Source organism: Vicugna pacos, chromosome 24, assembly GCF_048564905.1.
Source record: "Vicugna pacos chromosome 24, VicPac4, whole genome shotgun sequence".
NCBI classification, from domain to species: Eukaryota; Metazoa; Chordata; class Mammalia; order Artiodactyla; family Camelidae; genus Vicugna; species Vicugna pacos.
The window spans coordinates 3,535,470-3,563,194 of record NC_133010.1 but is presented as its reverse complement, the minus strand read 5'-3'; the positions used below and the strand labels follow the sequence as shown (position 1 = coordinate 3,563,194).

The 27,725-nt window shown below is 38.3% G+C and overlaps 1 non-coding gene across 1 annotated transcript; it reads left to right on the top strand.

The window, feature by feature from the left end:
- Positions 1-13,539: 13,539 nt before the first annotated feature.
- Positions 13,540-13,647, top strand: LOC140689070 (U6 spliceosomal RNA). The gene has a single exon (XR_012063960.1). It is a non-coding gene; the product is annotated as a U6 spliceosomal RNA (small nuclear RNA).
- The last annotated feature ends 14,078 nt before the right edge of the window (positions 13,648-27,725 follow it).

The following is a 27,725-nucleotide window of genomic DNA, read 5'->3' as shown; positions in this document are numbered from 1 at the left end:
AGATATAAAAGAGTTGTACATTCAAGTTTAGAGTTCAGGGCAGAGGTTTGGTATAGAGACATGAATTTGGGCACCATAAGCATATAGACTGAATTTAACACAATGAGTTTGGATGAAATCATCTAGAGAAAATGAGGATATAGAAGAGAATAAAGAAGAATAAAGAAAGAAAAGAAAAGCTTTCCAGACAGAGGGGAAATTATATGAGGACAAGTAGATAAGGACAGAAATTAATTTGGTTAAGACAGGAGTTGACAAACTTTTCTGTAAAAAGCCAGATAGATATTTTAAACATTTAGACAATACTTAGATAAATACTTTGTGGGTCATAGTATCTCTGTCACAACTACTGAGCTCTGCCATCATCGCACAAAAGCAGCCATAGACAACACCTAAATGAATGAGAGGTCTGGATTCAAATGAAAATTTATTTATGAATGTTGGAAGTTGAATTTAACATAATTTTCACATGTCTAAAAAGTATTAGTCATCTTTTGATTCTTTTTACTTATTTAAATATGTAAAAGCCATTCTAAACTCACAGGCTATACAAAAACAGGCAGCGGGCCAGATTGAGTCCACAGACTAAAGTTTGCCGACTTCTGAACTACAATACAGCGTGCAATCAGGGAGCGGTTGAAAATGAAATTGCAGAAGTACTCAGAATTTACATCACGGATGAAAAATAATAGGTATAAAGTGACTGGTACATGGTATGCACTCAATAAACGGTAGATACCATTATTGATTTGATGTGTCATATAAAAGGAACTAGCAGACAACTTTAAGGAAGTGAGATTTATACTCAAAACTAAGACCTACAATCACAGGACTTAGCAATAACTAAACCAAGACAAGAAAGAGGATAAATGAGGCCTCAACTGAAATGAGATTGGGGATAACTTGAGGGGTCCCAAAGGTACCAGCAAGACATCCTTGGTGGAAGGTACTGTAAAAATGCACACATGCATGATGAGATGTAATGTTACTTTAGTTTTACAAAACATGTGTGGAAACTCATTGTGGTTGCAGGCCATAATGATTCATTTGCAGTCCATAAATTAAGATCTTCAATCAATACAAAAGATGCTTCAGAAGGAATGAACCATATTTCAGTGATATAGGAGCTTCTTTAATTATATACAAGCTTATCAAACCAGAGATAAAACATGGTGTACCAATATATCAGAATCACTAGGCAGAACATGGGCTGTGTAGTAAGATGAACTTCTCCACTCCACTAAACCACCTCCCTAAACTCTCCACTAAACCACCTCTCCACTAAACCACCTCCCTACTAGCAGAACAAGTTTGGGTTTACTTGTTGTTCTGCTTACCAGCTGGGTGAACTTAGCTCAAGCGCTAAGGCCCCAATAGGGCCTCACTCTTCTCTTCTAAAATGGAACTAATGATATATTTATCCACTTGAAAGCTGGGGAACAAATTGTTTATCTTTTGCTTTCTTTCAGTTAATTTTAATCAAAAAGACAACTGCCCAGTGACCTGGCCTGCAAGATTTTCTAATGATCATTATTATAAAGCAGATTTTATTTTATTCCACTATAGATATAAGATATGTTCATTGTAGAAAATACTGAAAAGGAGAAGTATGATCATATGGGGTGGAGAATCACCCTTATACTCCAAGAAAATCACTATTAAAATTTTGAATATTTTTGGTCTTTCTATAATTATTATATTTTAAATTTCCAAACGTTTTGCCACCACAAAATTTCAGCTCTCAGATGGCCATATTATTTTTATTATTTTAACCTGAAAACACTAGAATATATTAATATTATGTAACAGACATTTTTCTTCTTCAGTACACAAAACAAAACTTCATAGTCCCAACAATATACGATTAAGATTCTGGAGGATGTGCTTCAGGACTGTTTCTTGAATACTTAAAAATAAAAATCAACATTCCATTTTTAAAGAACAGCTGTCTGTACTCCTCTGCCATTTTTGCTTTATGGTCCCTTCTGATTCTTAGCTGTAATTAATTTACTGGAAAGATTTTACAGGACTGAATTAACAATATAAACACACAGTTGTACGATAAAAGTCTGTTATTCTTCATGTCTCTGTATTTTAAAAAATCATCACTGCTTTTCAAAGAAGCTATCACATACAGATCAAATTATATTACATGGCAACTATAAAGCTCCTTTTAACAACAATAAAAACCTTCTCAAGAATCATCTTACAGCCGACAAATGAACTTTAAGGAATATTTGACAAAATAAAAATCTCATTTTAACAAGGAATTGTCCCTTAAGAATTGTTTAGAAAGAAACCAGACCTATGATAATAAATTGACATGTGGCTATTGAGCATTTCCTGGCTGTTGCTTCAGTTCTCATATTTCTGTCTTGCCCTTCACAATATTATTGTTGTGATGAGGGAAAGGTACACACGTTAATGATTTCTGCACCTGTTGTTTTGCCCACATTGGCCAGAAAGCCCTTTCAAGATCGTTCTTTGGAATCAGGCTTTGTATGTGCATTCCAAGTGAAAGTTGGGCCTTTGCCAGTGAAGTCAATGTCAGTGTCAGTTGTCAGGGTCCAAGAACACTTCTGTGAAAAGCAGTTTGGTATCGAAGAAAGAGCAAGGGACTGAGGTTCTAGGTCCTGATTCTGACCCTGATATCTATTAATTTTGTATTCCTTGGGTGTTTACTCAAACCAAATAAGCTTTTATTTCCTTATCTGTAAAATGAGATTAATAACAGCCCTGCCTATCTGTCAGGGTTGTTGTGAGGAAAAAATAAAATATTGCACGTGAAAGTGCTTTTTAATAAAATGCTAAGTTAGTGTCAAGTTTTTCATATGTGTGGTTTTATATATATTTTTTACCATTTATATATAATTATATATATTTATCATTTATATATATAACTTGCCATTTTAACCAATTTAAGTGTACAGTTCAGTAGTATTAAGTACATTCACAAGGTTGTGCAACCATCACCATGATCTTTCTCCAGAATTTTTTTTAATCTTCCCAAATTTAAACTCTATCCATTAAATAGTAACTTCCCATTCCTCCCTCTCCCCAGCTTCTGGCAACCATCAGTATATCTTCTGTCTTTATGAATTTGACTATTCTAAGTAGTCATACAAGTGAATCATATAATATTTGTCCTTTTGTGTCCAGCTTATTTCACCTAGCATAACATTTTCAAGGTTCATCCATGTTATAGCATGTATTGAAATTTCTTTCCTTTTTAAGACTGAATAATATTTCTTTGAATATAAATTTTTTGTTTATATTTTGTTATCTTTTAGTGGACATTTGGGTTGTTTGGGCTACTGTAAATTAATGCTGCTATGAACATTGATGTACAAATATCAATGTTTGAGTCCCCCCTTTCAGTTCTATTGGGTATATACCAAATAGTGGAATTCCTGGATCATATGGTAATTCCATGTTTATTTTTTTGAGGAATTCCTGTACTATTTTCCACAAAGGCTGCACCATTTTACATTCCTACCAACAGTGCACAAAGGTTCTAATTTCTCTCACATCCTCATCAACACTTGTTATTTTCTTATATATACACATATAAGAACCATCCTAATGGTTGTGAAGTGGTATCTCATTGTGGTTTTGATTTGTATTTCCCTGTTGATCAGTCATGTTGAGCATCTTTTCATTGCTTTGGTGATCTGTTTATCTTCTTTGGGAGAATGTCTTTTCAAGTCCTTTGCCCATTTTTTAATTGAGTTGTTTGGGTTTTTGTTGTTGAGTTGTATGTGTTTATACATTCTGGATGTAAATCCCTTGTCAGATATATGATTTGCAAATGTTTTCTCCCACTCCATGAGTTGCCAAATATTTTTATTTCTATTCATGTGCCAAATTTTATTTTTAAAATATGCTCAATCTTTCACCAGGGAGTGTTCAGAATTACTCTCCCAAACAGACTTCCTCTATATAAACATGATACTATAGTTTAAAGACCAGATGAGAAATTTTCATTGGCAAAACGTTTTCCTCTGATTTAAGTAACAAGAAAAATATTTCAAGCTTCCCCTATTCACAACCTGTCTCAGTAAGATACTTAATTTAGTAGCATGTTGAAAATTGATTTTCTTTACCTGCTTACACAGTAAATTAGATAGATTAACAAATCTGACAACAGAAAGCTAAAGCTCTCCCTGAGGGGAGAATGGAGGGACATTTTTTAAAATAACACTTACAGTTTGTGCCTTGCCATTCACCAACCACAAAGGAAAAATGAACAAGCCATATCCTAGCAGAGAATTATTACCCGCTCCAGAGGTAAACTGTTATATTGTGTAGGTGTAAGTAACATTCAAAAAAATTGAATATCTACAAGTCTTTCAGTCAATCATTTATTTTACGAATTTGATAGACTCACCTCTGTGTTAGGCACTAGTGACACAAAAATGAATGGGCACAGGTCCTGCCCTCAAGAAGCTCTCACCCCAGTGGAAAAAACAACCAAGTAAAAAGACAATTACAGTACAATATGGTGAGTATCAGAGAACTCTGAGGAGTGTTGCCATCGTGGATAACTCACAGCTAACTGCTGTGAGGAATAGCTCAGAGTTATCAAGCCAACTGATCACCTACAGGGGCCCATGAAATTCATTATGAATATAAAATCTTATAAAATGTTAATTATTGTTATTACATTCTTGGTATTCTTTTAGTATTAGAGATAGAGTGTATAAACCACGTAGAATTCGGGGTCTAAAATTTTTTAAAATTTATTTTCATTATGAAAATAATGCATTCTTATTGTAGAGAATGCAATCGATACAGAACTCACCAGAGGTAACCATCATTAACGGTTAGTTATGTTCTATTTCATCAAAGATGCCAATGACTGTGAGATGCATCCTAAATTCAAAAGTGCTAAAAACGTTAGAGCAAAAAAGAGAATTTTAGGGAGCACTTGAAGTCTTGGGTATATATGAACAGGGGACAGAGGCACCAAGGCAGTCCTGTGTAAACTGTACAGGAAAATTATTAGGAAATCTGACTGGCATGATTAAAAGAGGATTACATGCATTTTTATACTAACATTTTGTATTTCTAGGTGCTGTACTGCACTAAAAAGTAGCATTCCAAAAATCTCTGGCTCTTGGAAGATGCTCCCAAAGTTTATGTTCCTAGAGTTGTACATAGTGTCTTATGAGTAGGTTAAGGAATATGATCCTTATCTTGCTGAAGATTTAGTCTGTATTATTCAAGTAAACCTTTTCCTGGAAGGAGATAAATCCCTAGTTGCTGAAACATTGGTCGATAAGTATATATTGGTCCCACATGGACTTATCACATATGAAAGAGAATACAGCTTTCCCCCCCCCCATTCATCATCCCATATTTGTTTTCTCTTCTAAAATCCAAAGGGTTTTAAAGAATGAAAAATGTTGGGTTGTAACCTGTCCAACTGCCAGGTCTCTTCATTTTAGAAACATTAAGGATGCAGCATGATGTAAAATAGTACAACAGGAAGACCTGTGTGTGGAAACCAAGGTGCTACTCTTAACTCTACCACTAATTAGATGTGTAATTTTAGATAAATCACTTAACCTCTCTAGACCTCTGTTTCTCATCTCTAATTTCTCTATCTAGTCCATAGATTATTGTGCAGATCAAAAGAAATCATAAATGTGAAGCACTTTAAAAAATGTAGCAATGCATGTTATAAAGTATTAATATATGCATTTATTATTGGTCTGCAAAGTCAGTACCAGACTCAGGCAAGAGGTGCCCTTGCCCTGAGCCCTGTACTTCAGAGGGCCCTGCATATCATAAACAGAAATGCATATACATTTATTAAATATCTTTCAACATATTCCTAGAAGATATGGCCTCAGCTCTGACAATAACAACAACATTCTTTGGAGCGATTCAAAGCTTATACACAATATTTTCTGGATCTGATTCAAAATGGATCATCTTTATTAAACATACCAAATTTGACCTCACAGCCACTCTGGGTTAAAAATTGAGATGCCATTTAAAAACTGTTAGAGCAGTTAGGTTTAATTTAGACAAGAGAGTGAGCTGCACTAGGATAGTTAAGTGAAGCAATAGACGATCCTGAGATAAATAAGGAATTGTGGTCTATGGTGGAAAACATTTTTTATTTTGTGCTAACCAGTTATTTGGTATGGACTATTGCTTACTATTAATGATGTTAGGAAATGTTTACAAAAAATACAAACAGATCTAAGTTTGCCTATTTTACTTTTTAAATAATCTAAAATACTTTTTAAATTTTTAGAGAAAATGATTTTTCTAAATAGAAAGATACAAAATGTGACACATACAACAAAAGTGATATTACAATAAGATAAAAGAAAATTGGAACAAAGAAATAAAAATGTTTGCATGATTGTGAAGACATTCATAGTAAATAAATTTCTATATATAAATAGAAAATATATTAAAATATATTATATATATACATACACATATACATACATACACATATATATACACACACATATATATATGTGTGTGTATATATATACACACATACATACACACACTACTTTTTAAACATTCTAGGTAAGGCATGGTCTCCTGTGAAGAGATTTGAATGAATTAAACCACATATTTTTCTTTTGTTTTTCTTTATATCCCAACATTGAAAAAATTGAAAGAACTTAGCACCTTATGGATATAGATATTGCTTAAAGACTATTGAAAAAAATCATAGTATGAATGATAGAATTGATACGATAAAAGTAATTTCTAATATTTTCTGCAATGATGATCATTGCAATCCCATTAAAATGTTTGAATATAATAATTAAAATTCATAGTTCATTTCCAGATATAAATATTGATTTAGAAATTTTATTGACAGTATCAGTTGCTACTGCCTTAGCAGAATAAAATTTCTCCAATTCTATTGAACCAAATTTTTAAAACATCTAACGTTAGGGAACTATTTTTCATATATAATAGTATTATAGTTAATTTTTTAAGTGGTCCTTTCCTCTAGAGATGCATATTGATATATTCATGAATAATATGATATTATAGCTAGGATTTGCTTCAAAATAATTGGGTATAGAGAGTTGGGGAGTGTAGATGAAGCACAACTGACTAAGTTAATTGTTGAAGCTGGATAATAGGTACATGGAACCCTCTATACTCTATTTCTACAGTTGTAAATGTTTGGAATTTTATATAATAAAAAATTAAACAAAAAACTACATTGATTCAAGAAAAGTTGTCTATATTGCTATTAGTGTCAATATAAATTACATATATTATAACATAATTATTTTCCTGAAAAAAAGAATATGTATACAATAAGTATATGATAATTTATAATTATGTACATCTTTATCTTATTCCTCATCCAAAAATCATCAGTCCATCAACAGAACATACAAATGTACAATATTAAGTCAAATCATTTTTGTTGTTTAGCTGACTTTCAGTCATAAAAAATATTGCTATATACACTGAAAATATTTTATCATAATAAAGGTATATTTGTCATAGAAGGTATGTAGAACACATTTATTTAATTATTTAATGTACTCATTTTTAGCTTGATTTATAATTTTTAATGATTTAGACCTAATGTATGTACCCCCCCAGTCCTTCCTGGGTACTAAAAATGTTAGGGGCAAGCATGTTCTCAAAATTTCCATTTCATTCTTAATTTTAACAGCTAAGACTTTTTGGATGGAGATAACTAGAATACTGCCTTTATTCAACTTATAATTGTCTTCCCCATTTATTTTAGAAAAACATTGTACAATTATGCTGGACTTGACAAATAGGGCTCAGATATCTCTGAACATTTTACCCAAGACAGGAACCATGTGTGTTCATGGCTGTGTTGACACTCTGCCCCTCTCCACAGATCAGTGAGCTAAATAGTCATCATCTCTTTAGCAAGAATAGATGAGATCAAGTTACAGTCCTTTCAGGGAAGAACTTAGGGGTGGTCTAAGATAACTGGTCATCCATATCAAGGATATTCTTTAGAGCATTCTGTATATAACCCCAGCCTCTTGTTCAGTACAAATATTAGGCTTTAGAACAATTTGTGTAGAGAGAAAGGTTAAGACTCCCTTCTTATATATGATGGAGACATTCCTATTTCCTTTGCATCTAATCCTCAAACTAGAAAATGTAAAATTATCTGGTCAACAGTTAGTCCATACAACCAACAATTAGTTTGCTTTGTCTAAACTATTCATATACTCCTACCCCCAAAGTCCTTGGTATGCTTGGATTAACTGTGTGATAGCTCCCATCTCCATATGCAGCAGCACTGACTCTCGAAAAAACTTTCTCCAGTAAAGTACACTTACAACACATCTCTCCAAGTCTAAGACACTTTTGCTTGTAGGATTGACCAAAAATGCAGTAACCACTTTTTTAGGAAAAACAGAAGAAAACTATAAAATTAATTCCAATTTCAGAAATATTGAAATGAGGGAGCATGTCTTAGAATTGAGAATACACTGAAATAGGATTTTTTTAAAGTACACTTTAGAATAAAGAAAGTTATTATGATTCTTATGGGAGGCCGAGGGGAGCAATGGGAGGCTGAGGGGAGTGATGGGAGTCAGAGAAAGGTGTACGCGTGGGTCATTATGTAGAAACAACATGGTGACCCTCAGCTCTGGTCATAAAGGCATAGCAGGAGAGCATGAGGACCTAGCAGGAACAACACCAAGAGTGGGGAAAGGGACTTGAGAGCACTCATTGTGGGTCATGGTCATAAAGACACATTACATCAGGAAACTTGCCTATGGCTGGCTCTGCTTCCAAATAATCCTAAATAACCACAAAACAACAGAAAGTTATTAAGGTGAGCCCTCACTTCTGTAACTTCATTCCTTTAGCTTATTGTCAAAATCTAACCACCAGGCAACACACAGGACCTTTCACTTAGCCTTCTTGAGAAACAGGGCTGAATGTTCTACCTCCTGGAACATTTAAAATTATATTTAATCTCATTTTAGTGGAATGTTAAAATATTTTTAAATCTATGTATTAAGAAATGCAAAATGTTTTGAGACTAAATACCAGAGGGTATAGTCATTAGGTGTTACTGTGTTTACCCAATAATTGGCCCCTTTCCTATAATAGATGGATCTCTGTTTCAGAATGGAAAAATAAATTAAACAGAAAACAAATTCCCTACATAAAGGTCATATGAGCTCTTTGTAACCAGAAATGAGGTATTACAGTATGTTTACTGAGCACCTGGTATTTAGTTCAGGTGGCTTGCTTCACTCTGTAAATGCCAATAACTAGCGTTTGTAAGTGTGAAATATTATAATGGTCACTTTCATGTAATAATCGCATCCTGATTCTCTAACTGGAAAAACAACATAAAATTGTGAACACTATATGACTAAATAGGGAAAATAAATATTCTTTAACAGTTTGGGACTAGAAACAGTGTTTGAAGATAGAGAAAAGAAAGGGAAAGAGGCATTCTGGACCTTCTAGGCAATTTTGATTCTGTCTTCAGCACCCCCAAAATCTAGGAGAGTACAAACTACTACAAAACATCTTTAACATGTCTCTGTCTTCCTCATTCTCAACTCCTTCTTTCTAGGTAGAGAACATTTTGGTTTTCATATATTCTATTTCTTAAGCCCTGGGTAAGAGGATGTCAGATGGTAACCAAAGGAATTGCCTCCTTCATGTATTGAGCTTCTGTTATGTGTCAGGAAAAAGGTGCTGGGTGTCCTGGAACCAAAGACGACTAAGGTAGAGTCCCTGATCTTTAGAAGCTTTCATGTGATGAGGAGGAGAGCAGTCAGGGATTGAGACCAGGCAAGTAAACAAATTGTTAGGCTAGTGGGTATTGATTATAGGTAGGGAGTACCAAGCACAATTACTTAAATCAGCCTGTGGTGTGTGTCTTGGGGGTAGGAAGTAGGACAGCATTAGTGTACTGGAATTTAAAGTCTCAGCCAAAGAGCAGGAATTAGCCAGAGGAAGTGCAGCAAAGGAATATGGAAGATCCTTTTTGGTAAAAAGCATAGAAATATAATTGGCAGAAATTGGTAGGTTATTTGATGGGGGTTGGATCAAAAAGAGAAGGAAGAATCTCATGAGGTGGACAGGTAGACACTGCAAAGGTATAGGCAGAGCATTCAAAATCGAGTTTCAGCCAGATTTTTCTTCTGTCATCTCTGCTTTGGGTAATACCTCCTTCTCTTGTTAATTGGTCCCTTTGTCATAACCCAGGTCACGGCTTCTAATCTGGCTCCAGTAAAGAAAAGGTCAATAGCTAATGTTACCCTTCTGGCTTTGGCACTTTGGCAAATCACCATCTTTCTAGTTTCTCCCCTGCTCTCCATACCTGACATTTTTTCCCAGGTAAGCCCCTTCATTCACTGCATTTTGCTGTTTGTTTGGCTGGTATTCCAGATGCCTAACACCCTGTTAAATTAAACTTAGTTTTATACGTATTGATCTTCCTTTGCTAGAAAGAATACACTTACTCAAAAGAAGAGTTCTCTTAGTTTTTGCTTTTGCAATGATTTTTAAAGAAATAGCCAAGAGCCAAGGGCTGAGAGCCAAGAAAGCCAATAATAAAGATAATAGCTACAAAAGTGAACTTTTGTTGGTTGTCTGCTCAGTGTCTTAGCCTTGCCTTCTCTCCTCCACAGTACCTTAATTTTCATTTGAGGAATCCACTCATCCCCATGCAGCCCTTGTACTTCCAGGGAAACTGACCCTTTCCCTGTTTAGTTAGTTCAAGCCAACCATCCCATTCCACCTTGCCATGCACAGCTTTTGGATTTAAGTGGTGAATATCAGCATACTTGCTGGACTGCTGGAAGTCATTCTCTCTAGATATGGATGAGGGAACACGTACTTTGGGGAGCTGTTGGCAGCCATCTTGTGATCATGAGAATTGCTGGTTTTAAGGATAAAGCTGCCATTGCAGAAGACAGAGAAAGATGGAAAGATGGAAAGAATCAGAGCCCTTAGTGATATGCTGAACCTGTTCAACTGAAGACCAAGAGAAATAGTCCTTAGTGACATAAACTAACCCAAACGCCTGCCTTACCTCTGGATTTTCAATTTCACCTTTATTGTTTAAGGCAGTTTGAGTTGTGCTCTTTTTTTTACTTGCAACATAAAATATTCTATGCTATACAGTTATTATTCGTTGAGAGGCCTACTATATACCAGGCACTGAAATGGGGGTTCCACAAAGACTAATTCTTGCAATCATATTTTTTTCTTTCTTAAAAGTTGTGGTAAAATGTACATAACATAAAATTTCCCATTTTAACCATTTTTAATTATATAGTTCAGTACAATGTTGTGCAACCATCTCCTCTGTCTACTTCCAATCACAACCATAGTTTGAGGTAAGCATTAATGTCCTTATTTTACCAAAAAGGACACTGATCCCCAGAGAGGTGCATTACCCAAATCAGACCACCAGTTAGTGGTTTGGTCAGGATATAAACCCAAGTCTGCCTGACTGCAAAGCCCATGCTTTTTCTACTTCATTACAGTGCCAAAATAAATTATCAAACAAGGAAACAGAAAATTTTGGTCAAATAAGCAGCCCAGGGTCCACAACATAGAGATTAGGATTTTGGGAGAAGCAGATCTAACAAACAGGAAACAAGGTAAGGAACAAAAAGTGATCAGAATTCAAGTCATCAAAGATAGGACACTAGAGGTTGGAGTCAAGGGGAATATGGAAAACTATTTAGGTTCAAGAAGTAGGGTTTGAAAAGGGGTTTATCAGTGGAGACTTCAAGAATATCTGATTGTATTTGTTCACTCTGCCCTGGTTTGTAGGTGAGCAATCCTTGCCCTGCCTACTTCCCAAAAGGATTCTGACCTGAAGACTAATAACAAAATATATTTTAAAATAAAAATACTCTCAATTTTATGTTAAACATTCATTACAATAAGTCACATAATAAAGTTGATTGTATCATGAGAGAGACATATCCTGTGGTGGAGCCTGGCCCTTTAAATGAGGTCTATAATGACTGAAGAGCTCTATTACTTTCTTGTTAGGACAAGATGTATTCCAAGTAGGGTTCCCCCCCTCCAAAAAAAATTATATGCTTCTATACTAAAAGCTATCCACCTTTGATGAGTATCTCTTAATTGTTTACTTTTTAAGTAAAGGTTTTTAACTAGGGCTATTAGAACTCTAGAGGGTGTTTAATCTGTTGATCTGTTTGTTTTCAAAAGTCTGACTCCTTTCATTTGTGATCCTAGGTAAGTAGTAGCTTGGAGGATTTTACTTATACAAAAAGATCAGTTCCCTAATTTTCAGTTTTCATAAGTGTAAATTTCTAGGGTCAGAGGCTGTCTTGCAATGGAGGAGGGGAAGTTATATGAATGGATTGGGTAAGACTCCCCAGTGTTTTCATACCCCTCAAACCTGGACTCCACACCAAGGCCCCTTCTCCAGCTGCGTAGTTAACAAAAATAGTATCATTTTCTCAATTATTTTGTATAATTCTAAGTACTGACCTTAACAATTCACTGTGCACCGAATAGAAATATGACAGGGGCAGGGGCCCCATGCAGCCAATGCCATTCGACATGTATGAGGCTTATCACCCTTCTCCCTCTAGACCAGCATGGGGAGTGAATGTCCATTATATGTGTAGATAGTCTGTTTGGCAATAAAGGTTTTTTTTGGGGGGGGGAATAAAACATAGAAAACTGAATTTTTTCTCCTTTATAAAAGTTTGCTTTGTGTGTTTTTTCTAGTAGACTTTATGTTCTTTAGAGCAGTTTTGGGTTCACAGCAAAATCGAGCAAGAAATACAGATATTTCCCATTACCCCCTAACTCCACACATTTATAGCCTCCCCCATTATTACCATCCCCTAGCAAAGTGGTACATTTGTTACAAGTGATGAACCTACACTGACACATCATTATCACTGAAAGTCCATAGTTTACATTAGGGTTTACTCTTGGTGCTGTACATTCTATGTGTTTGGACAAATGTATAATGACATGAATCCACCATTATGGTATCATTCATAGTATCACTGCCTTAAAAGTCCTCTGTGTTCTGCCTGTTCATCCTTTGCTCCTTCCCAACCCCTAACAACCATTGATCTTTTTACCATCTCCATAGTTTTACCTTTTCCAGGATGTTATATAGTTGGAACCATACAGTGTGTAGCCTTTTCATATTGGCTTCTTTCACTTAGTAATACATACTTAAGTTTCCTCCATGTCTTTTCATATCATAGTTTGATAACTCATTTCTTTTTAGTGCTGAATTATATTCCATTACTTAGATATACCACAGTTTAGCTATGCATTCACCTACTGAACAGTATTTTGGTTGCTTCCAAGTTGTCACAATTATGACTAAAGCTGCAATGAACATCTGTGTGAAATTTTTTGTGTGGACATTAAGTTTTCAGTTCCCTTGGGAAAACACCAAGGAACATAATTGCTGGATCATATGGTAAGAGTATGTTTAGTTTGGTAAAAAACCACCAAAATGTCTTCCAGAGTAGCTGTACCATTTTGCATTCCCACTAGCAATGAATAAGAGTTCCTGTGCTCACTTCGGCAGCACATATACTAAAGTTGGAAAGATACAGAGAAGATTAGCATGGCCCCTGCACAAGGATGACATGCAAATTTCGTGAAGCATTCCATATTTTTAAGGATTTCTAAACAAAATTTTATCCTGTTTGATTTTTTTAACTCTGATCCAATGATAAAATTCCACCAATTTTCATTTTCCAGTATAGTTACTTCTTTTAGTTAAGTAGCTGGTAGTCTTTGGCTTCTACCCATTTAAATGTAAATAACATAGCAAGCATTTGATAGGACTAACCTGGAATCAAGTGTGCATGAATTAGAATTAGACTCAGACTATCGAACATATTTTCCTATTCTATTACAGATGGACCTTATATGAATTAAGAAAAACTTTTCTTGTTAATAAAAACTTCCTTTAAAAAAAAAAGAGTTCCTGTTGCTCCACATCACCACCAGCATTTGGTGTTGGCAGTGTTCTGGATTTTGGCCATTCTAATAGGTGTGTAGTGGGTCTCCTTATCTTTTCAGTTTTTACCCTTGTCCAACCTCTCCTTCCCCATCATTTCTTGCAATAGATTATCTTTTCAGAAGGAGTCATGGAATTTAAGAGCTGGGCAGTAGGTGGCACAAACTTAGCAACATTAGATACATGATGGAGGGAAAGACTGAGAAATGACTGACTCAAGTCATGTGAGAGCCCTGGGAAAGGAGCAATCTGGCACACCTTCAAACCAATTCTATTTAAATAACTGAGGGCAGAGAAAAATTCATTTTCTATTAATATAAAATGTATAGCTCTTTATGATTAAAATTTAAAGAATTTATTACATGCACTGAATATAATATTTCCACTTGCCTGGAAGTGTCTTTCATTTAACATGTTTTAAACCACTTATAACTTGAACAGCAATAGTTACTCACCAAACATAGAGGTAAATTACAGCCATAAATTTTTGCTCAAAATATATTTATAACTTCTTTTTCCCCCCTAGTTTATATGTAACAAAAATAGTTCTAACTTTTCTGAAGTTCTTATCCTTTTTTTATCTTTCTTTTGGGAATTTCTAAGCCAGACAACCTCCTGTAAGATACATTCATAGCTTTAAAATGTAGAAAATAACCATCTATCCTTAAAAAAATAGTGTTAGAAATTTGGAGATTTCCAACCTCAAATCCTACCCCCATCTCTTCTTCTGACTGGCTTACCTGAGGGAGTATGCACACTTGTATCTATGCCCCAGTGAGATCCCCAGAACCATTTTATTATTAAGCAGGCAAATGCCCAAATTATAGTGATGCTTGAGTTAAGGCTGAGTGGAAGCCAAGAGATGTGAGGCCTCTTGCTTTTCCAACCCCAAATCTAAGTCCTGTGACCTCCTCAAGTGTGACAGAAGAGAGAAGAGTAAGAGTGAGGATAAGAGTGAGACACATGTTCTCAAGTATTAACAGCTGAGCTTAAGTTTATCTACTTGACTAGGTGCTCCAATGAGAGCTGAGAACTGAGAAGGGAAAGTGGGAGGATGGGGCCTCCTTAGCAGAGGTAGCCCATCCTCACTCCCCTACCCCCAATCCACCTCTTGATTTGCTTACTACAGGGAGAGAATATGTGCAAAACAGCCCACTGCTCTTAAGGGTAGGAAATGAAAAAGCGGGCATTAGGGCCCATACAAAAGGAAAGTATCTTTCAGTGTCATGATCCTGACCTCTAGAGAAGTGTCCCCAAAGTCTCTGACCAGACTAGTCACTTCTTCCATATGGAACATCTAATAAGAGGGTAGACAGAAGCAGAAGCTTAGATGGAAGTTTCCTCCTTCATGACCTCTGGCAGAAATGCAAGGAGAGATGCTGAACAACACCCCATTATTTGTTTCTCTTTAACAGGGCTTAATAATCAAACCTCTGCTCAACCAGGATTGTCCACCTAAAAGAGATTAGCAGCTCCCTCAGTTATTACCACTGTTTCTCACTGTAACTTCCTGGGACCAGTGTGATGCACAGTTAAGCTGGTCCTCCTAAGAGTTTCTGTAATGGGTCATAACAGGACATTAATCAATTTAACTTCAAGGCTGCCCTGCATCCTAGGCTAAATATTCACTCTTTAGTTAATTTCTCGTCTGAAATTATGCCTAATAATATTGCCCAAAACTGGTCAACAGGGATTACTTTTTAAAGTCCAAATAAAGCAAAAAAAAAAAAAGGCTGAAAATGGAACAATGTGAAGCCCTTCCCATTATTAAATTACCAGAGAAATTCAAGTCCAAAATGAATTCCTCTTCCTATTGTAAATTAAACTCCAAAGACCATAAAGTATAATTATTCTTCTCCCTAGTTTCCTGATCTTTTCAGTCTCTGTCAGAAGAGGGTTTGGATTCCTTCAGGAGCCACTGCACCCTGGGCCTTCTTCTATCACCATGGGTGTAGCATTTTTAGCACCATCAAATTTGAAGTAATCCACTCAAATTTCTCGCATCCTATAAATGTAAAAAGCAAATGTGACTCCTGAAGTAACAGCATTTTGCAAACAAAATGATGTTCCTAGAACCCAGCGTATAGACCTTTGTTGCTGTTGCCTATCAGAGATTGTAGCAGGCTTAGTGTTATCTGGGAAGGGGAATAATGCACAGGGAACAAAAGATGGAGAACACCTGTTTGGTTTCCACCATGCCAGGATGCCTAGTAGAACACGTAAGTTTTCCAACTACTATATGTGAATTTAAATCCAGCTAGGATAAATTTCCCAACAAGAGATTAACTGCGACGTAGAACATAGTTGCTTTTAATAAGAGCATAGTTGACTTTCTACATAACATCTTCCTCTTTCTCCCAAAAAGGGACCCACGTTTCCTCCATCCAGCTGACCGAATCTGAAGCTACAGGGGCAAGTCTGATTAGCCTAAACGTAATCCCCTCATGATTGCCAGAGAGTAAGTCAAGAATGGGCATAGGGCCCAATTAGGTACAAAGAGACATGAAAATGTTTACAGTGGTAGCATCTGAAATGTCTAGATCACATCCAAATCTTCCTGCTTTCTCTTGGTATCCTCATGTTTTGAATACTTCTATGTCCATTTCCCTCTTGAGTCTGGTGTTTCTGGCCTGGAAGCCCAGCATTGAATTGAGCCTGATCTCTGTCAAGTAACATAGCTTCCTTTTCCATGTGTGAACACAGCATGACGTATTTATAATAGGCAACTCTGCAGTCCGTGCTTATAGCCTTACAGCTGATCTTCTCTGGTTATTTGTCCATCTCCAGTAGGACTCTAAGTCTTTTAAGCTTTATGACACAGCTGCTGCCACTGAATACTGCTCTAGAACCCCTTAGGTCTATTAACCTTGCTTCCAAGATTCTCTTCCCTGAAATGTCTCTTAGCTGGATTATCACTCTCAACAAATTTGTGAATCTGAAGCTTCTGTTGATGCCTGCAGAGGCCATAATCTCAGGATAATACAGGGGTCTAATATGTCCCCTGACATGTGTTCCTCTAAACCCCTCTTCTTTTAGCTTTAACATTCTCTAATCCTTGAGTAACTTGTGCTACTTCATTTATTACTTTCTGCCATTTCTTTCTCCACTCCTGTTCCACTTCTTTCGATAATTCTGTTCTTTTCAAGGAGGCCCAAGTGAGTTTTTAAATTTTAATCTGATTCCTAAATGGGTCCAGTTTTTCCACTAACACAGATAAAATTCCAGCTGCAGTCCTTTTTTTCCTTCCTCCTTTCCTTTCCTCTTTCTTTCTTTCCCTGTGCATTTGTTTCCTGACCAACTCCATAGATTCTCTCTTGAGAGGCTCCCATAGAGCCATTGTCTTGTTATACAAGAGCCATACCTTCTTCCCTACATATAATGTCTTAAAAAATCATCAAGTAAGTCCTGAAATGACACCAATGCCAACACCACCAACAATAATGGCTAATAGTTTACTGAGCCCCTACTATGCACCAGGCACTCTTCTAAGTATTTTATAGGTATTACACTACTTAATCCTCGCAACAAGCCCTTGAAATGAGGACTATTATCATGCCCATTTTACAGATGCAGAAACTGAAGAACAGAGAGGTTAACTAACTTGCCCAAGGTCAGCCAGCCAGAAAGTGGCAGAGCCCCCTCTTGGCTTTTCACTCTTACATTTGCTCATGCTATGGTCACCTACCAGTCCTTCCATAATATAACACCCTTTTAGTGTTTGGCCTAGTCTTCTCTCAATGCTTTAAAATTGGGTATACTTTTAAAAAGCAAAAATAAAGATTTATAGTGGTCTATCACAGCTCATCCTAAATTTTGAACATAATTTCTTTTAATACAGCTATGTCTCTATTATTCCACAGGGAAGGGTATTAAAGTTAGAGTCTATAATTTTTTAAAGATAACCTCTATTATGAGTATAACTGGATTGCATGCTTACCAGGTTTTTCCACGTATACATTTAATTTAAATCCTTAGTTCCAAGTTAATTTTCACTGCCTAACTAATAAAATATTATCTGAGCATGTACTAAGGAATGAATTTTTGCAGCTTAGTGAGATAAGTCATTCATACTCCAACAAGGATATTTTAAACAGAGCTGATTATTCCTTCAGGAAAACCATATTCAGATCAAACTAATTTCCTAAATGACATAAAAGGAATGAGCAGCTTTGCGGTGTCTTATGTAACTGACTGAGTGCTGACGGCTCGGGACTAAATGATGGAATAACAGAGGAAAGGGAAGCTGAATCTTTGAAATGGTAAAAATGATCATTTAAAAATCACAGTAAATATCACCTGCCAGGTATTAAAATGATTAAAGAGCTTATTTTTTCCACACTCCTATTGTGATAGGTTTAATAAACAAATAATTTTAAGTACCCTAACCTGTTAAGCATCAGTAATTAGTTGAGAAAAACAAACACAAATGTTCTTGAAGGGCGAGCAAACCCTGAGGGAATTTAGTCCTCTGAAATTATGCTAAGTGTATACTGAAATCATTCTGGGAGACTCCTACCCCAAATAAAAATTCCCTTAAAGTTTTTCTCCTGTTTTCTCTCATACATAACTTCCATGACAGCTAATTGACAGGATTATTTGCTAACACAGGTGAACCTGGCAAAGGATAAAAACCACCTGGAATATTTTGGGTTTTCACTGTAAGAATTAAGAGTCTATGATACCTGTGAATGGGAAGGGCACCAGACTGGCAGGTATTAACTTTGCCACTAAGTATTTATGGGATTTGGTTTTGTCGCCTCACCTCTTTGAACTTCAGTTTCCCAATCTGTCAAATACAAAAATGAGAATTAAATGATGTCAAAGGCCCGTTCTAACAACTCCCAAGTTCTACAATTTTAAGTGAACATGGCTTTGAACACTTTTGCAGAAAGAAGTCTCTAAAATTTAATCCTGTAAGATAAACTAAAAATATGTAGGAACCAGTGATATGGGGATAGGATATTTTTTAGTATCTCCCAGTAGATAGTCCATTATTGTTAAACTAGTTTCTCTCTTGCACTTCATCAGTCACCATGGCTCCAAGAAAAGGAGCAGAGCAGATGTCATTACAAGAATGAAGAGGATATGGTACATAAGGAAATCTACTGTCACACAAGAAAGAGAACAATCCATCTCTTACATCCCATAAGAGATGAAAGAAGAGAAGGGGACAGGAAGAAGTAATCAGACCCAGTGTGCTTACTTCCTGTGCCTTCTCAGGGTGGAAGCTAGAATTGGAGGTATATAGTTGAAGTATTCACACAGATATGGGGACGTCAAGAAAATGGGTTAGTGGTTTGCTTCCCTGGGCATGTCTGTGAGAACTCTAGGAACTCTGCTTTCAGCTTGATGGCATGTTCAACACGACATAGGCAACACTGGTAGAGGGAGGTAACTTAATAGATGAGCCTGAACCAAGTCTCCTGGCTCATCAAGGCCTACATGGGGTATTCTAGAAATTCAGAAGTTCCCACATGTCTCAATGAGAAGATAGAATGACATCGTGAGAATCAATGGACCTGCAGAGGCCTGAGGTCAGTAAAGAGGTTGCAGTGTATAGGGTAAATGGTTCAGTATGGACTTCAGTAAAGGAAACAGCATGACTTCTGAAAAGGACAGAAATGAGCAGTTTTACTTCTGAGGCTAGCAGTTCTGTTTTCAGACCATACCAGACACTTCATACTAGAAGACAACACAAGGACTGGCATACATGGCTCAGGGCCCTTCCCAGATGCCATGTCAGCCTTTCCATCCCTCAGGGCTGCTACTAGCCACTGTGTGAATTAGAAAAAGGCACTTCCTTTATCAAGACACTTTACTTCAACCTATCAGAAAACTGTCATAATATACTGGTTTTGTTAAAATAAGGCATCTTACTGCCACATGCCTGAGAACTGTCATAATAAACTTAAATCTAGGATGCTGAAGATGTGAAAGACACTCCATCTATGTATACCTTATACAGCAACCCTTTCCTCCCATAAAAATCTTGGAATGAGATGAAGGTGGGAAAATAAAATACGTAAGAGTCAGCATTTACCTATAAAGAAGATAACATGGAGACTAAACTAGAATAAAAATTACACAGGACAAGCTATGCTTTCTTTGTACATGTGAATTAATTGAGTTGTCTGCCATACCAAAATACAAACTCTTTATGCTGAAGGTTTTGTCTTTTCCTTTTTTTGGTATCTCCCGTAACACCTTATAAAGCAATGCACACACAGAAGGAACAAATAAATGCTTGCTAAATAAAAAAGTAAATCTTTAGAAAAATCAGAATTATGGATTCACTTATAATATATATAAAGCATGTAATTTTCCTTTTTCCGCCTACAGTTATTTGAACCAAATCTACAATTTGACCCATTTGCACCTTGCTAACAACCAGAAAAATCTGCAGTTCTTTCATTGTTTTGTCTCCTTCCTCAAATTTCTTCCTGAAAAGGAAACTTATATCTGAGTTTCTCCATTCTCAGGACCAAACAGAGATCATCTCAAAATTACAGAATTTTTAAAAATTGAAAACAGTTTGTACCTCTTGGAGAGTGATGGAAATGTTAGCTATCTTGACTGTGGTGGTGGTTTCATTGGTGTATACATCTACCAAAAAATCATCAAATTGAACATCTGACATATGTGTAGTTTACTGTACAGAAGTCATACCACAATAAAGGTGTTTTTAAAAACTGAAAACAGGATTATGTAATCCAAACCAAATCCTTATTAAAAGGTGAGGAGACCCTGATACCTAGAAACGTAAAGTATTTTGGCTAGAGGCACATATCAAGTCAGGGACTCAAACACCCTACACAATCTGGTTCTGCCCCCCCACCTCCCGTCTCCCAAAATACACTTTCCCCCTCTAAACTCTACTTCCCTTATCATACTTTGTAATCACTTAATCATCTGTCTCAACCCTAAGACAGCAAGTGATCTAACTCAAAAGAGAAAGCAATCACCCAAAAGTTTGAAAATCAGAGAATCTGTAAACTGCCAGTTTTACCATATCCATAAAATGATAAACAAAAGAGAGCGGAGAGACTTGAGAAAGGGTACTTTTTCAGCCATCACAACAACAGCTAGGGAATAAAAACCCGTTCTCCTTGGGGAGAGATTATGCTAAAGGGACCAGATATAGATACAGAAGATAATTCCCCTTGAAGTTTTTTCTTTTCCTTTGAGTTTGTGAGATCTAAAAAAAAAAATTTTATCGCATAAACAATCACAACCTCAATACACTTACGTCTCTTTTTCTCACATACTATTCCCCCAAACATTATATAGCCCACATCTTCAAAGAGTAAACTGACCAAAGGCCTGTTACATATTAACCAAAACCTTTTCAAGATTTAGATGATTCCCCTTAGACCATAATTAGGAACCGACTTCAAACTTCCGTTACCAAGCTCAAAGCTCGGTAAAGTGGATCTCCAAGGTGTGCAAATACCCTCAGTTTGACTAAAGGGCACAGAATCTCTAGCGCTCCCTGCAGCTCAGACTTTGAACCTACCTACCACACACACACACACACACACACACACACACACACACACACACACAAACAAACCCCGAGTTATCGAAGATTGGCTACCTCACTCCACTTTTTTTTTCCGCTTAAAAAATCGGGTAAAGAGGGGGAAGGCTGAAACGGCGAACCGAAGGATTAAACACTACTCCCCATTACATTAGCAGCCCCCGCCCTTTCCTCCCAGCACCCCCTCTCCTAGAATCGTCGCTACGCACTAGCGCTCTCTTCGCCCACCCCCTGCATGCCCTGATACCTCCCCATTATCACCGGCCCTGCCACACTCCCCTATCCTCCTTCCCCCTCCTTGGCGGGGGAGGGAGGAAACCCGAGAGAGGAAACAGGGCGTTGAAGGAAGGGACTTCGCGATAAGACCGGAGGCCCCATTGGCCCGGAGGTTGTATGAGCACCTCCCATTGGCTGCTTGACCTAAATCCCCGCCTCTCTTCTTCCCCGCCCATTCGCCCCTCCCCCCGCCGCCCCGCGGCCCTCCCCCGCGCCCCTGGCCAGCCCCGCGGCGGGGAGGGACCGACTGGGCGAGTGGTGGCTCCGGTGGTGTCAATGGCTCCTCCTGCCACGGAGCAGCAGCCGAAGCAGCGGCGACGGGGCTGAGGAGGAGGAGGAAAGGCTCCTTTAAGGAGGAGGAACGACGACGACTCGTTTTCCCCCTATCTCCTCCCTTCACACTCATTTCCCCTTCGCCGAGGAGAGAAGGGGGGAGGAGAGAGAAGAGGCCGAAGAAAGAGAAAAAATTCCTCTCAGAAATCTCTTTCAGGGAGTGGGGGGGGGGGGAGGAAGAGGGAAAAAAAGAGCCGGGCGCCCCCTGCTCCCTCCCTCCCTGCTCTCCCTCTCTTCTCCTCCTTCTCCCTTCCTCACCCGCCCGCCCACTCCCCCCGCCGCCGGAGACGCCGCTCGGGAGTCGGCGGGACCGGGGTCTGTCTCTTCAGCCGCCGACGCCGCGCTTCGCCTCGGGATCCCCAGGCGGGCGGACGCCCTTTCTTTCTTTCTCTTCGCCTTGCCCGTCTTTCTGTCTCCGTCCCCCGCGGCCGCCCCGCCCGGCGGCCTCGGCCTTCCCCGTGCGTCAGGCCCGCCCGCCTGGCCTCGCTCGGTGTCTGTGTCCGCGGGCCTTTCTCTTGACTGGGGGTCTCGCTTGCCCCTCCGCCCTTACCATCTCCCCTTCCCCTCGCCCCCTTTCTTTCCTCCCCCCTCTCCCCACCCCCTTCTCCTGCCCCGGAGCTCGCGGTGCGTGTGTGTGTGTGTGTGTCCCTCCGCCAACGCCGCCACCTCAGCCCGGCAAATGAACTCCGTCCGAGCCGCCAACCGGAGGCCCAGGCGAGTGTCGCGGCCGCGCCCGCGCCCGGTGCAGCAACAGCAGCAGCAGCCGCCGCAGCAGCAGCCTCCGCCGCCGCCACCGCCGCCTCCGCCGCTGCCCCAGGAGCGCTCCGTCCCCGCCGCCCGCCGGGCTGGCCGGGACCCGCGGGGAGGGAGGCCGGGACGGGCGGGGGGCGTCCTGTGCGCCCGGGGGTGGGAGACGGAGGCTGAGCGGAGGCGGGTCCTCCGGTGCCGCAGTGTCAGCCCGGCCCGGGCCCCGACCGGCAGGAAAAGCCCCGGCTTCCCCACTCGCCCGGGCTGTCGCTCAGGCCGCGCTTTGTTTGGTTTCGGGGGCTCGGCACCCTCTCCCCACACCCAACCCTCTGGCTTCTTGGCTCGCTCGGGGACCCCGCAGGAGTCTGTTGGTGGGTAGAGGGAAAGCGAAGGGTGGGATTTCCCCCTTTTCGGCTCCTTTCCACGGTTTGGTCTCCCGTTTCCAATAGAATGTGGGGGGAACGACTGGGAGTTATTGGGTGGTGGGGCTGGCTGGGGAACTTGTTTTCCCCCTTTTCTCTGTTAGCCTCCCCCTTCCTGTGGAGGAGGGGAGAGGGGGAATCGGAGTGGTCGGTGGTGTTGGCCGGGGAACTTGTTTCCCCCGCCTCCCCTCCCTAGTCACGGGGTAGGGGGAGCAGCGACTCCTCTCCCAACCCCACAATGTTTGCTGCGCAGTTTGGCTTTAGTTACAGAACCCCTGGGAAGTACCCGTTAAATCAAGACCTTGAAATAAATAAATATCGAATCCATCGGCCATTTCCAGCCCCCTCCCTCGCGTGCGGTGCAGTTACCCTTCCGCTCTATCGACACCCCTTCTCGCCTGTCCTCCCCTAGCATACCCCCACGCCACCGGGCTACCCTCCATCTCCTAGTGGGGTTTGAACGCTCCTTCCTTAGAACTGGCCCCTTGGGTGAGAGTGTGTGCGTGTGTGTGTGTTGTGTCCAAGGCCTAGTGAAATGTGTCAGTTGGACCCAACTGTGCAGCTCTGTCTGGTAACCACCATTGTCTAAGGGCTGAGGCTCCCGAGGGTTGGATTCTTGCTTTAGCAGAAATAATGTTCAGTTCTACTTTGACGATGTGGTTATTTTGGGAGGTTTAGGAGGTGGGGTGTTGCACCTCGGTCTCCAAACCTGACTATTCTCTTTATTAATTAGCTGCTCTCAGTGGTGGTGTAGGTCAGTACCATATTTATGTGTACGACTGTTGTTTTAAGGAGGAAGGGAATTGTTACGAGACATTTTGCGTATTTTCGTTGGCAGATTAAGGTTAATTTTACGTGCGTTCGTTGTCACACCTCCTTTAATTAAGGGAATCAAGATTAAATGCCTTTTTAAAATTATACATTCTTTCCTTTAAAACTTTCATTGTTGAACAAAATACTTAAATGAAAGAGGGAGATGGTAATCTGAAAAATAGTTTAAAGGGTTTTCACTATTTACTGTTACAGATAGTCCTTGTGAAAGCAGTTTGCTATATGTTGCTAGAAAGAATGTGATGTTTCAAGCCAGAGGTCTTGTGCAACATTATTGGTAAATGTGTTTTAATGGTTGTTTGCTACATTTACCAAATTTTTTGTAAATTAAAAATATTTGTAATTCCATCATTTCCTTTTACATGTGTATATCAGGGTTCACCTGTGTTCCATTCAAATAATATTCAGATCTTTCAGAACTGGCACTATATATAGTGGAGTTGACAGTTTTTTTAAAGAGAAAACAATGACACTGGATTGAAATCCTAGCATAATAAGAATTCTATTGCTAGAAGAGAGCTTTTTCAAGATGTACTCATTTGTTAATTACGTTAACAGTGAATCAGATCCTTTCAGCCAAACTTATTTTAGTTTCATTTTTAAGTGTTTATTCTGAATCTCCTTTTCACTATTTATATGTAATTTCAAACTTAGTTGAAGTACTTATATCTTGGTCACTTTTCTTCATTTTCTTCATTTGTTTGAAATTATTAGCTAGTAAAGTCTATTTCCTTTTGCAGTAAAGTGGCTTAGCTGTTGGCAGTCACATGCCAGAGTGTCATTTTTCTTTTCATTGATATCCATAAACTGACTAAGATGTTCATGAATCAGAATTTCAGTATGTACCCAACCAAATGGTAAATCGAGTTCACTGTAGAATTGTTGCTTTGCTGCTGCTAGTAGAAACTGTTCTGGATATTCTGTGTTGGCACAGAGGGGAAAAGAGCTTGCTGATTAGCCTTCAGGGAAAATGCTATGGGTCTTTTAGAGGGCAAATAAATGGCCTCAAAATGAATAAAACATTAAGATGAATTGAAAGGCTAAAATAAAGATTTTGCTAGCTTTATGTTTAAAAATGTCATTTTTTGAGAATTGGCGTTTTGATTACATTTTAAAATGTACAGTTCACATAATGATTCAGAAGTTAACTAAGAAGAGTACTTTTTGTTTTAAAGGTTTTGTGGAGTATGCAAAGTGTCACTATTTCTGGCTTGAATAGGGAAGGTTTTGTTGTTTGTTTGAAAATATGCTGCGTTTTATCATTCTGACAAGGTAATTAAGGAACTACAGCTAACATGTGTGCGCACGTGTTTTACTTTTCACTAACTCTTAATGGATAGGTAACTCTTGCGTTAGTCTTGGATAGAGTTACATAATACTGGATCAGAAAACTTTCCAAGTAAGGAATTGAAGTGAGACTCACTGTTTTAAGACAATTTAAGTAAATTCATATAAAATTACTTATTCATTTCATATAAAGTTGGACTTTCGGCTTTTTAGTGGTAATAAAATAGTTACAGGATACTATTTTTTTCTAAGTAGAAATTCTGGCAGAACTGGTTTTTTGTAGCTGCTTTGCCCACAGGTTAGTCTAAAAACTTCCTTGACACCTCTTTTAAAAAAATGTTTGAATGTTTGTAATGGTCAATGTTTGAAGAAAAAAACCCAACCTTATAGAATGAAATCTTAGGACTTTTCAATGCCTTTCTTAGGGGAGACATTTTCTTAGACCCCACATTGGGAAATTATCAGCCTGGGTAGTTCGTGGAATGCTGTCTTCCCTCCTGTTATCTGAAAAGATCCACTGTCTAAAGATGGAATACAAATCATTAGCCTCTTTAGGTTTTTAACATAAATTCCTGAGTTTAGGGTATCACATACCACTTTAAGGTAGTAAGAAATTGTGTTCCACATAGGGACACTTTGATAATATATTCTAGAGTCGATGAAATTGAAAGTAGTGTGAGGTGGGATTTTTAAAATAATGTTTATGTTTTCTTTTAAAATCATAAAAGTTTAGCATTTGCAACTTGTTCTGCTGAACTTATCTTGAAATCTATTTGGTAGTCTTTTTCTAGAAGTATGTATGAGGAAATCTTACAAGTCTGCAGAAGTACTATGTATTCTGATCATTTTTAAGTTTTTAGTTGTTAAAAGTGATTACTTTGAATAGGTATTAAATGCACGTGACTTAAAATGCAAGTCCCTTTCCTACACCTGCCCTCAGCTACCAAATTCTCCTACCTGGAGTCAATCTATTGATTGATTATTATATCTATTATTAGTTTCTCATTTATTATGTTTTAATAAAAGAGGAAGCTTGAGTTCTGAAAACAGCCTTGAAATGGAAGTTCTGAAAAATAGGTGTAATATTCAAGTTATTGGAAAACATAAGATTGAAGTTCTGAAATTTTAACTGTGATTATAGTTCAAGAAATTTAATGAATAAAATACAGTAATGAATTTTGATGTTAATTTCTAATCTGAAATAATCGTATAGAGATCATATAGAATAAAAGTGTAATCAGTCTCTTTAATCCCATATTTTGGGATTAAAATCTCACCTATGATCCTGGAATTACAGGGGATTTTGTTTTTTGAGTGAACTTGTTAAAAAGAATTCAGTACATACAGAATTACATAAAATATTTTTGATGGAGGTACATATTTATTACATGCAGCAACCAGGAAACTCTTTAGTGTTCTAGTTATGCATGCTAATTACACTTTCTGTAGGGTTTTTCTAGCCCATAATACTTTACCTTCAGGTTCTTCTTACTGTTTACAGAATAAGGAACTTCTGCAGCCTTTCTAGATAGAAGAGTTCTGGGTAAGGAACGTGATTTTTCCTCTTTTAGTAATTAAGTAATGTGGGTCAGTACTCTCCCATCTTGTGACTAAACCTTAAAAATATTTACATCCCATGAGAAGAGAGATGCCACTCAACTAACTGTGTGTGTGTGTGTAGCCTGTTTTCTCAATGCTTAGGAATTATTTGAGGGATAGAAATGGGATAGTGACAATGCTGATGTTAGAGTTCTGCTGATGAGACCTGAGGGTTGTCCCTATACTGCTTGTCTCTTTCTTTACTGAAAATTCTGGCAAACCCAAGGAAAGGTCAGACAGCTTGGAGACCTACCAGGTAAGGCAAAAACCACCAGTAGATCCTGACCTGTTAGTGAGGATCCCCGAATTTAAATTTGGCAGAATTCAAGGCTAGTGAGTATTTTCTTAGTTTTTTTCGTATTTTTTTAACTTTGAAAATAAACTATAGTAATGAGTTATTTCAACGTGTAGTCTCTTATTGTCCCCCCCCCTTATTCCTAACAAGTTACTCTTATTTTGTGTCTATCTTGTCCCACTGATCTCTGAAGGGTTTTCTGTTTTAGACTTTCCATTTTTCAAATTTATCATCCCTTTGACTTTCATTCTTGTCTTCCAGAGAACTCTGGTTAGTATGTAAGATTGTTAGCAAGGCACCCCCAAATTGCAGTTGTCACTCTCTGAAAATAAAATTACGAAGAAGCAGGTCACTCTCTCTCGCCTTCTGAGACAGCCTCCACTCTGTCTATGGAGTGTACATCTC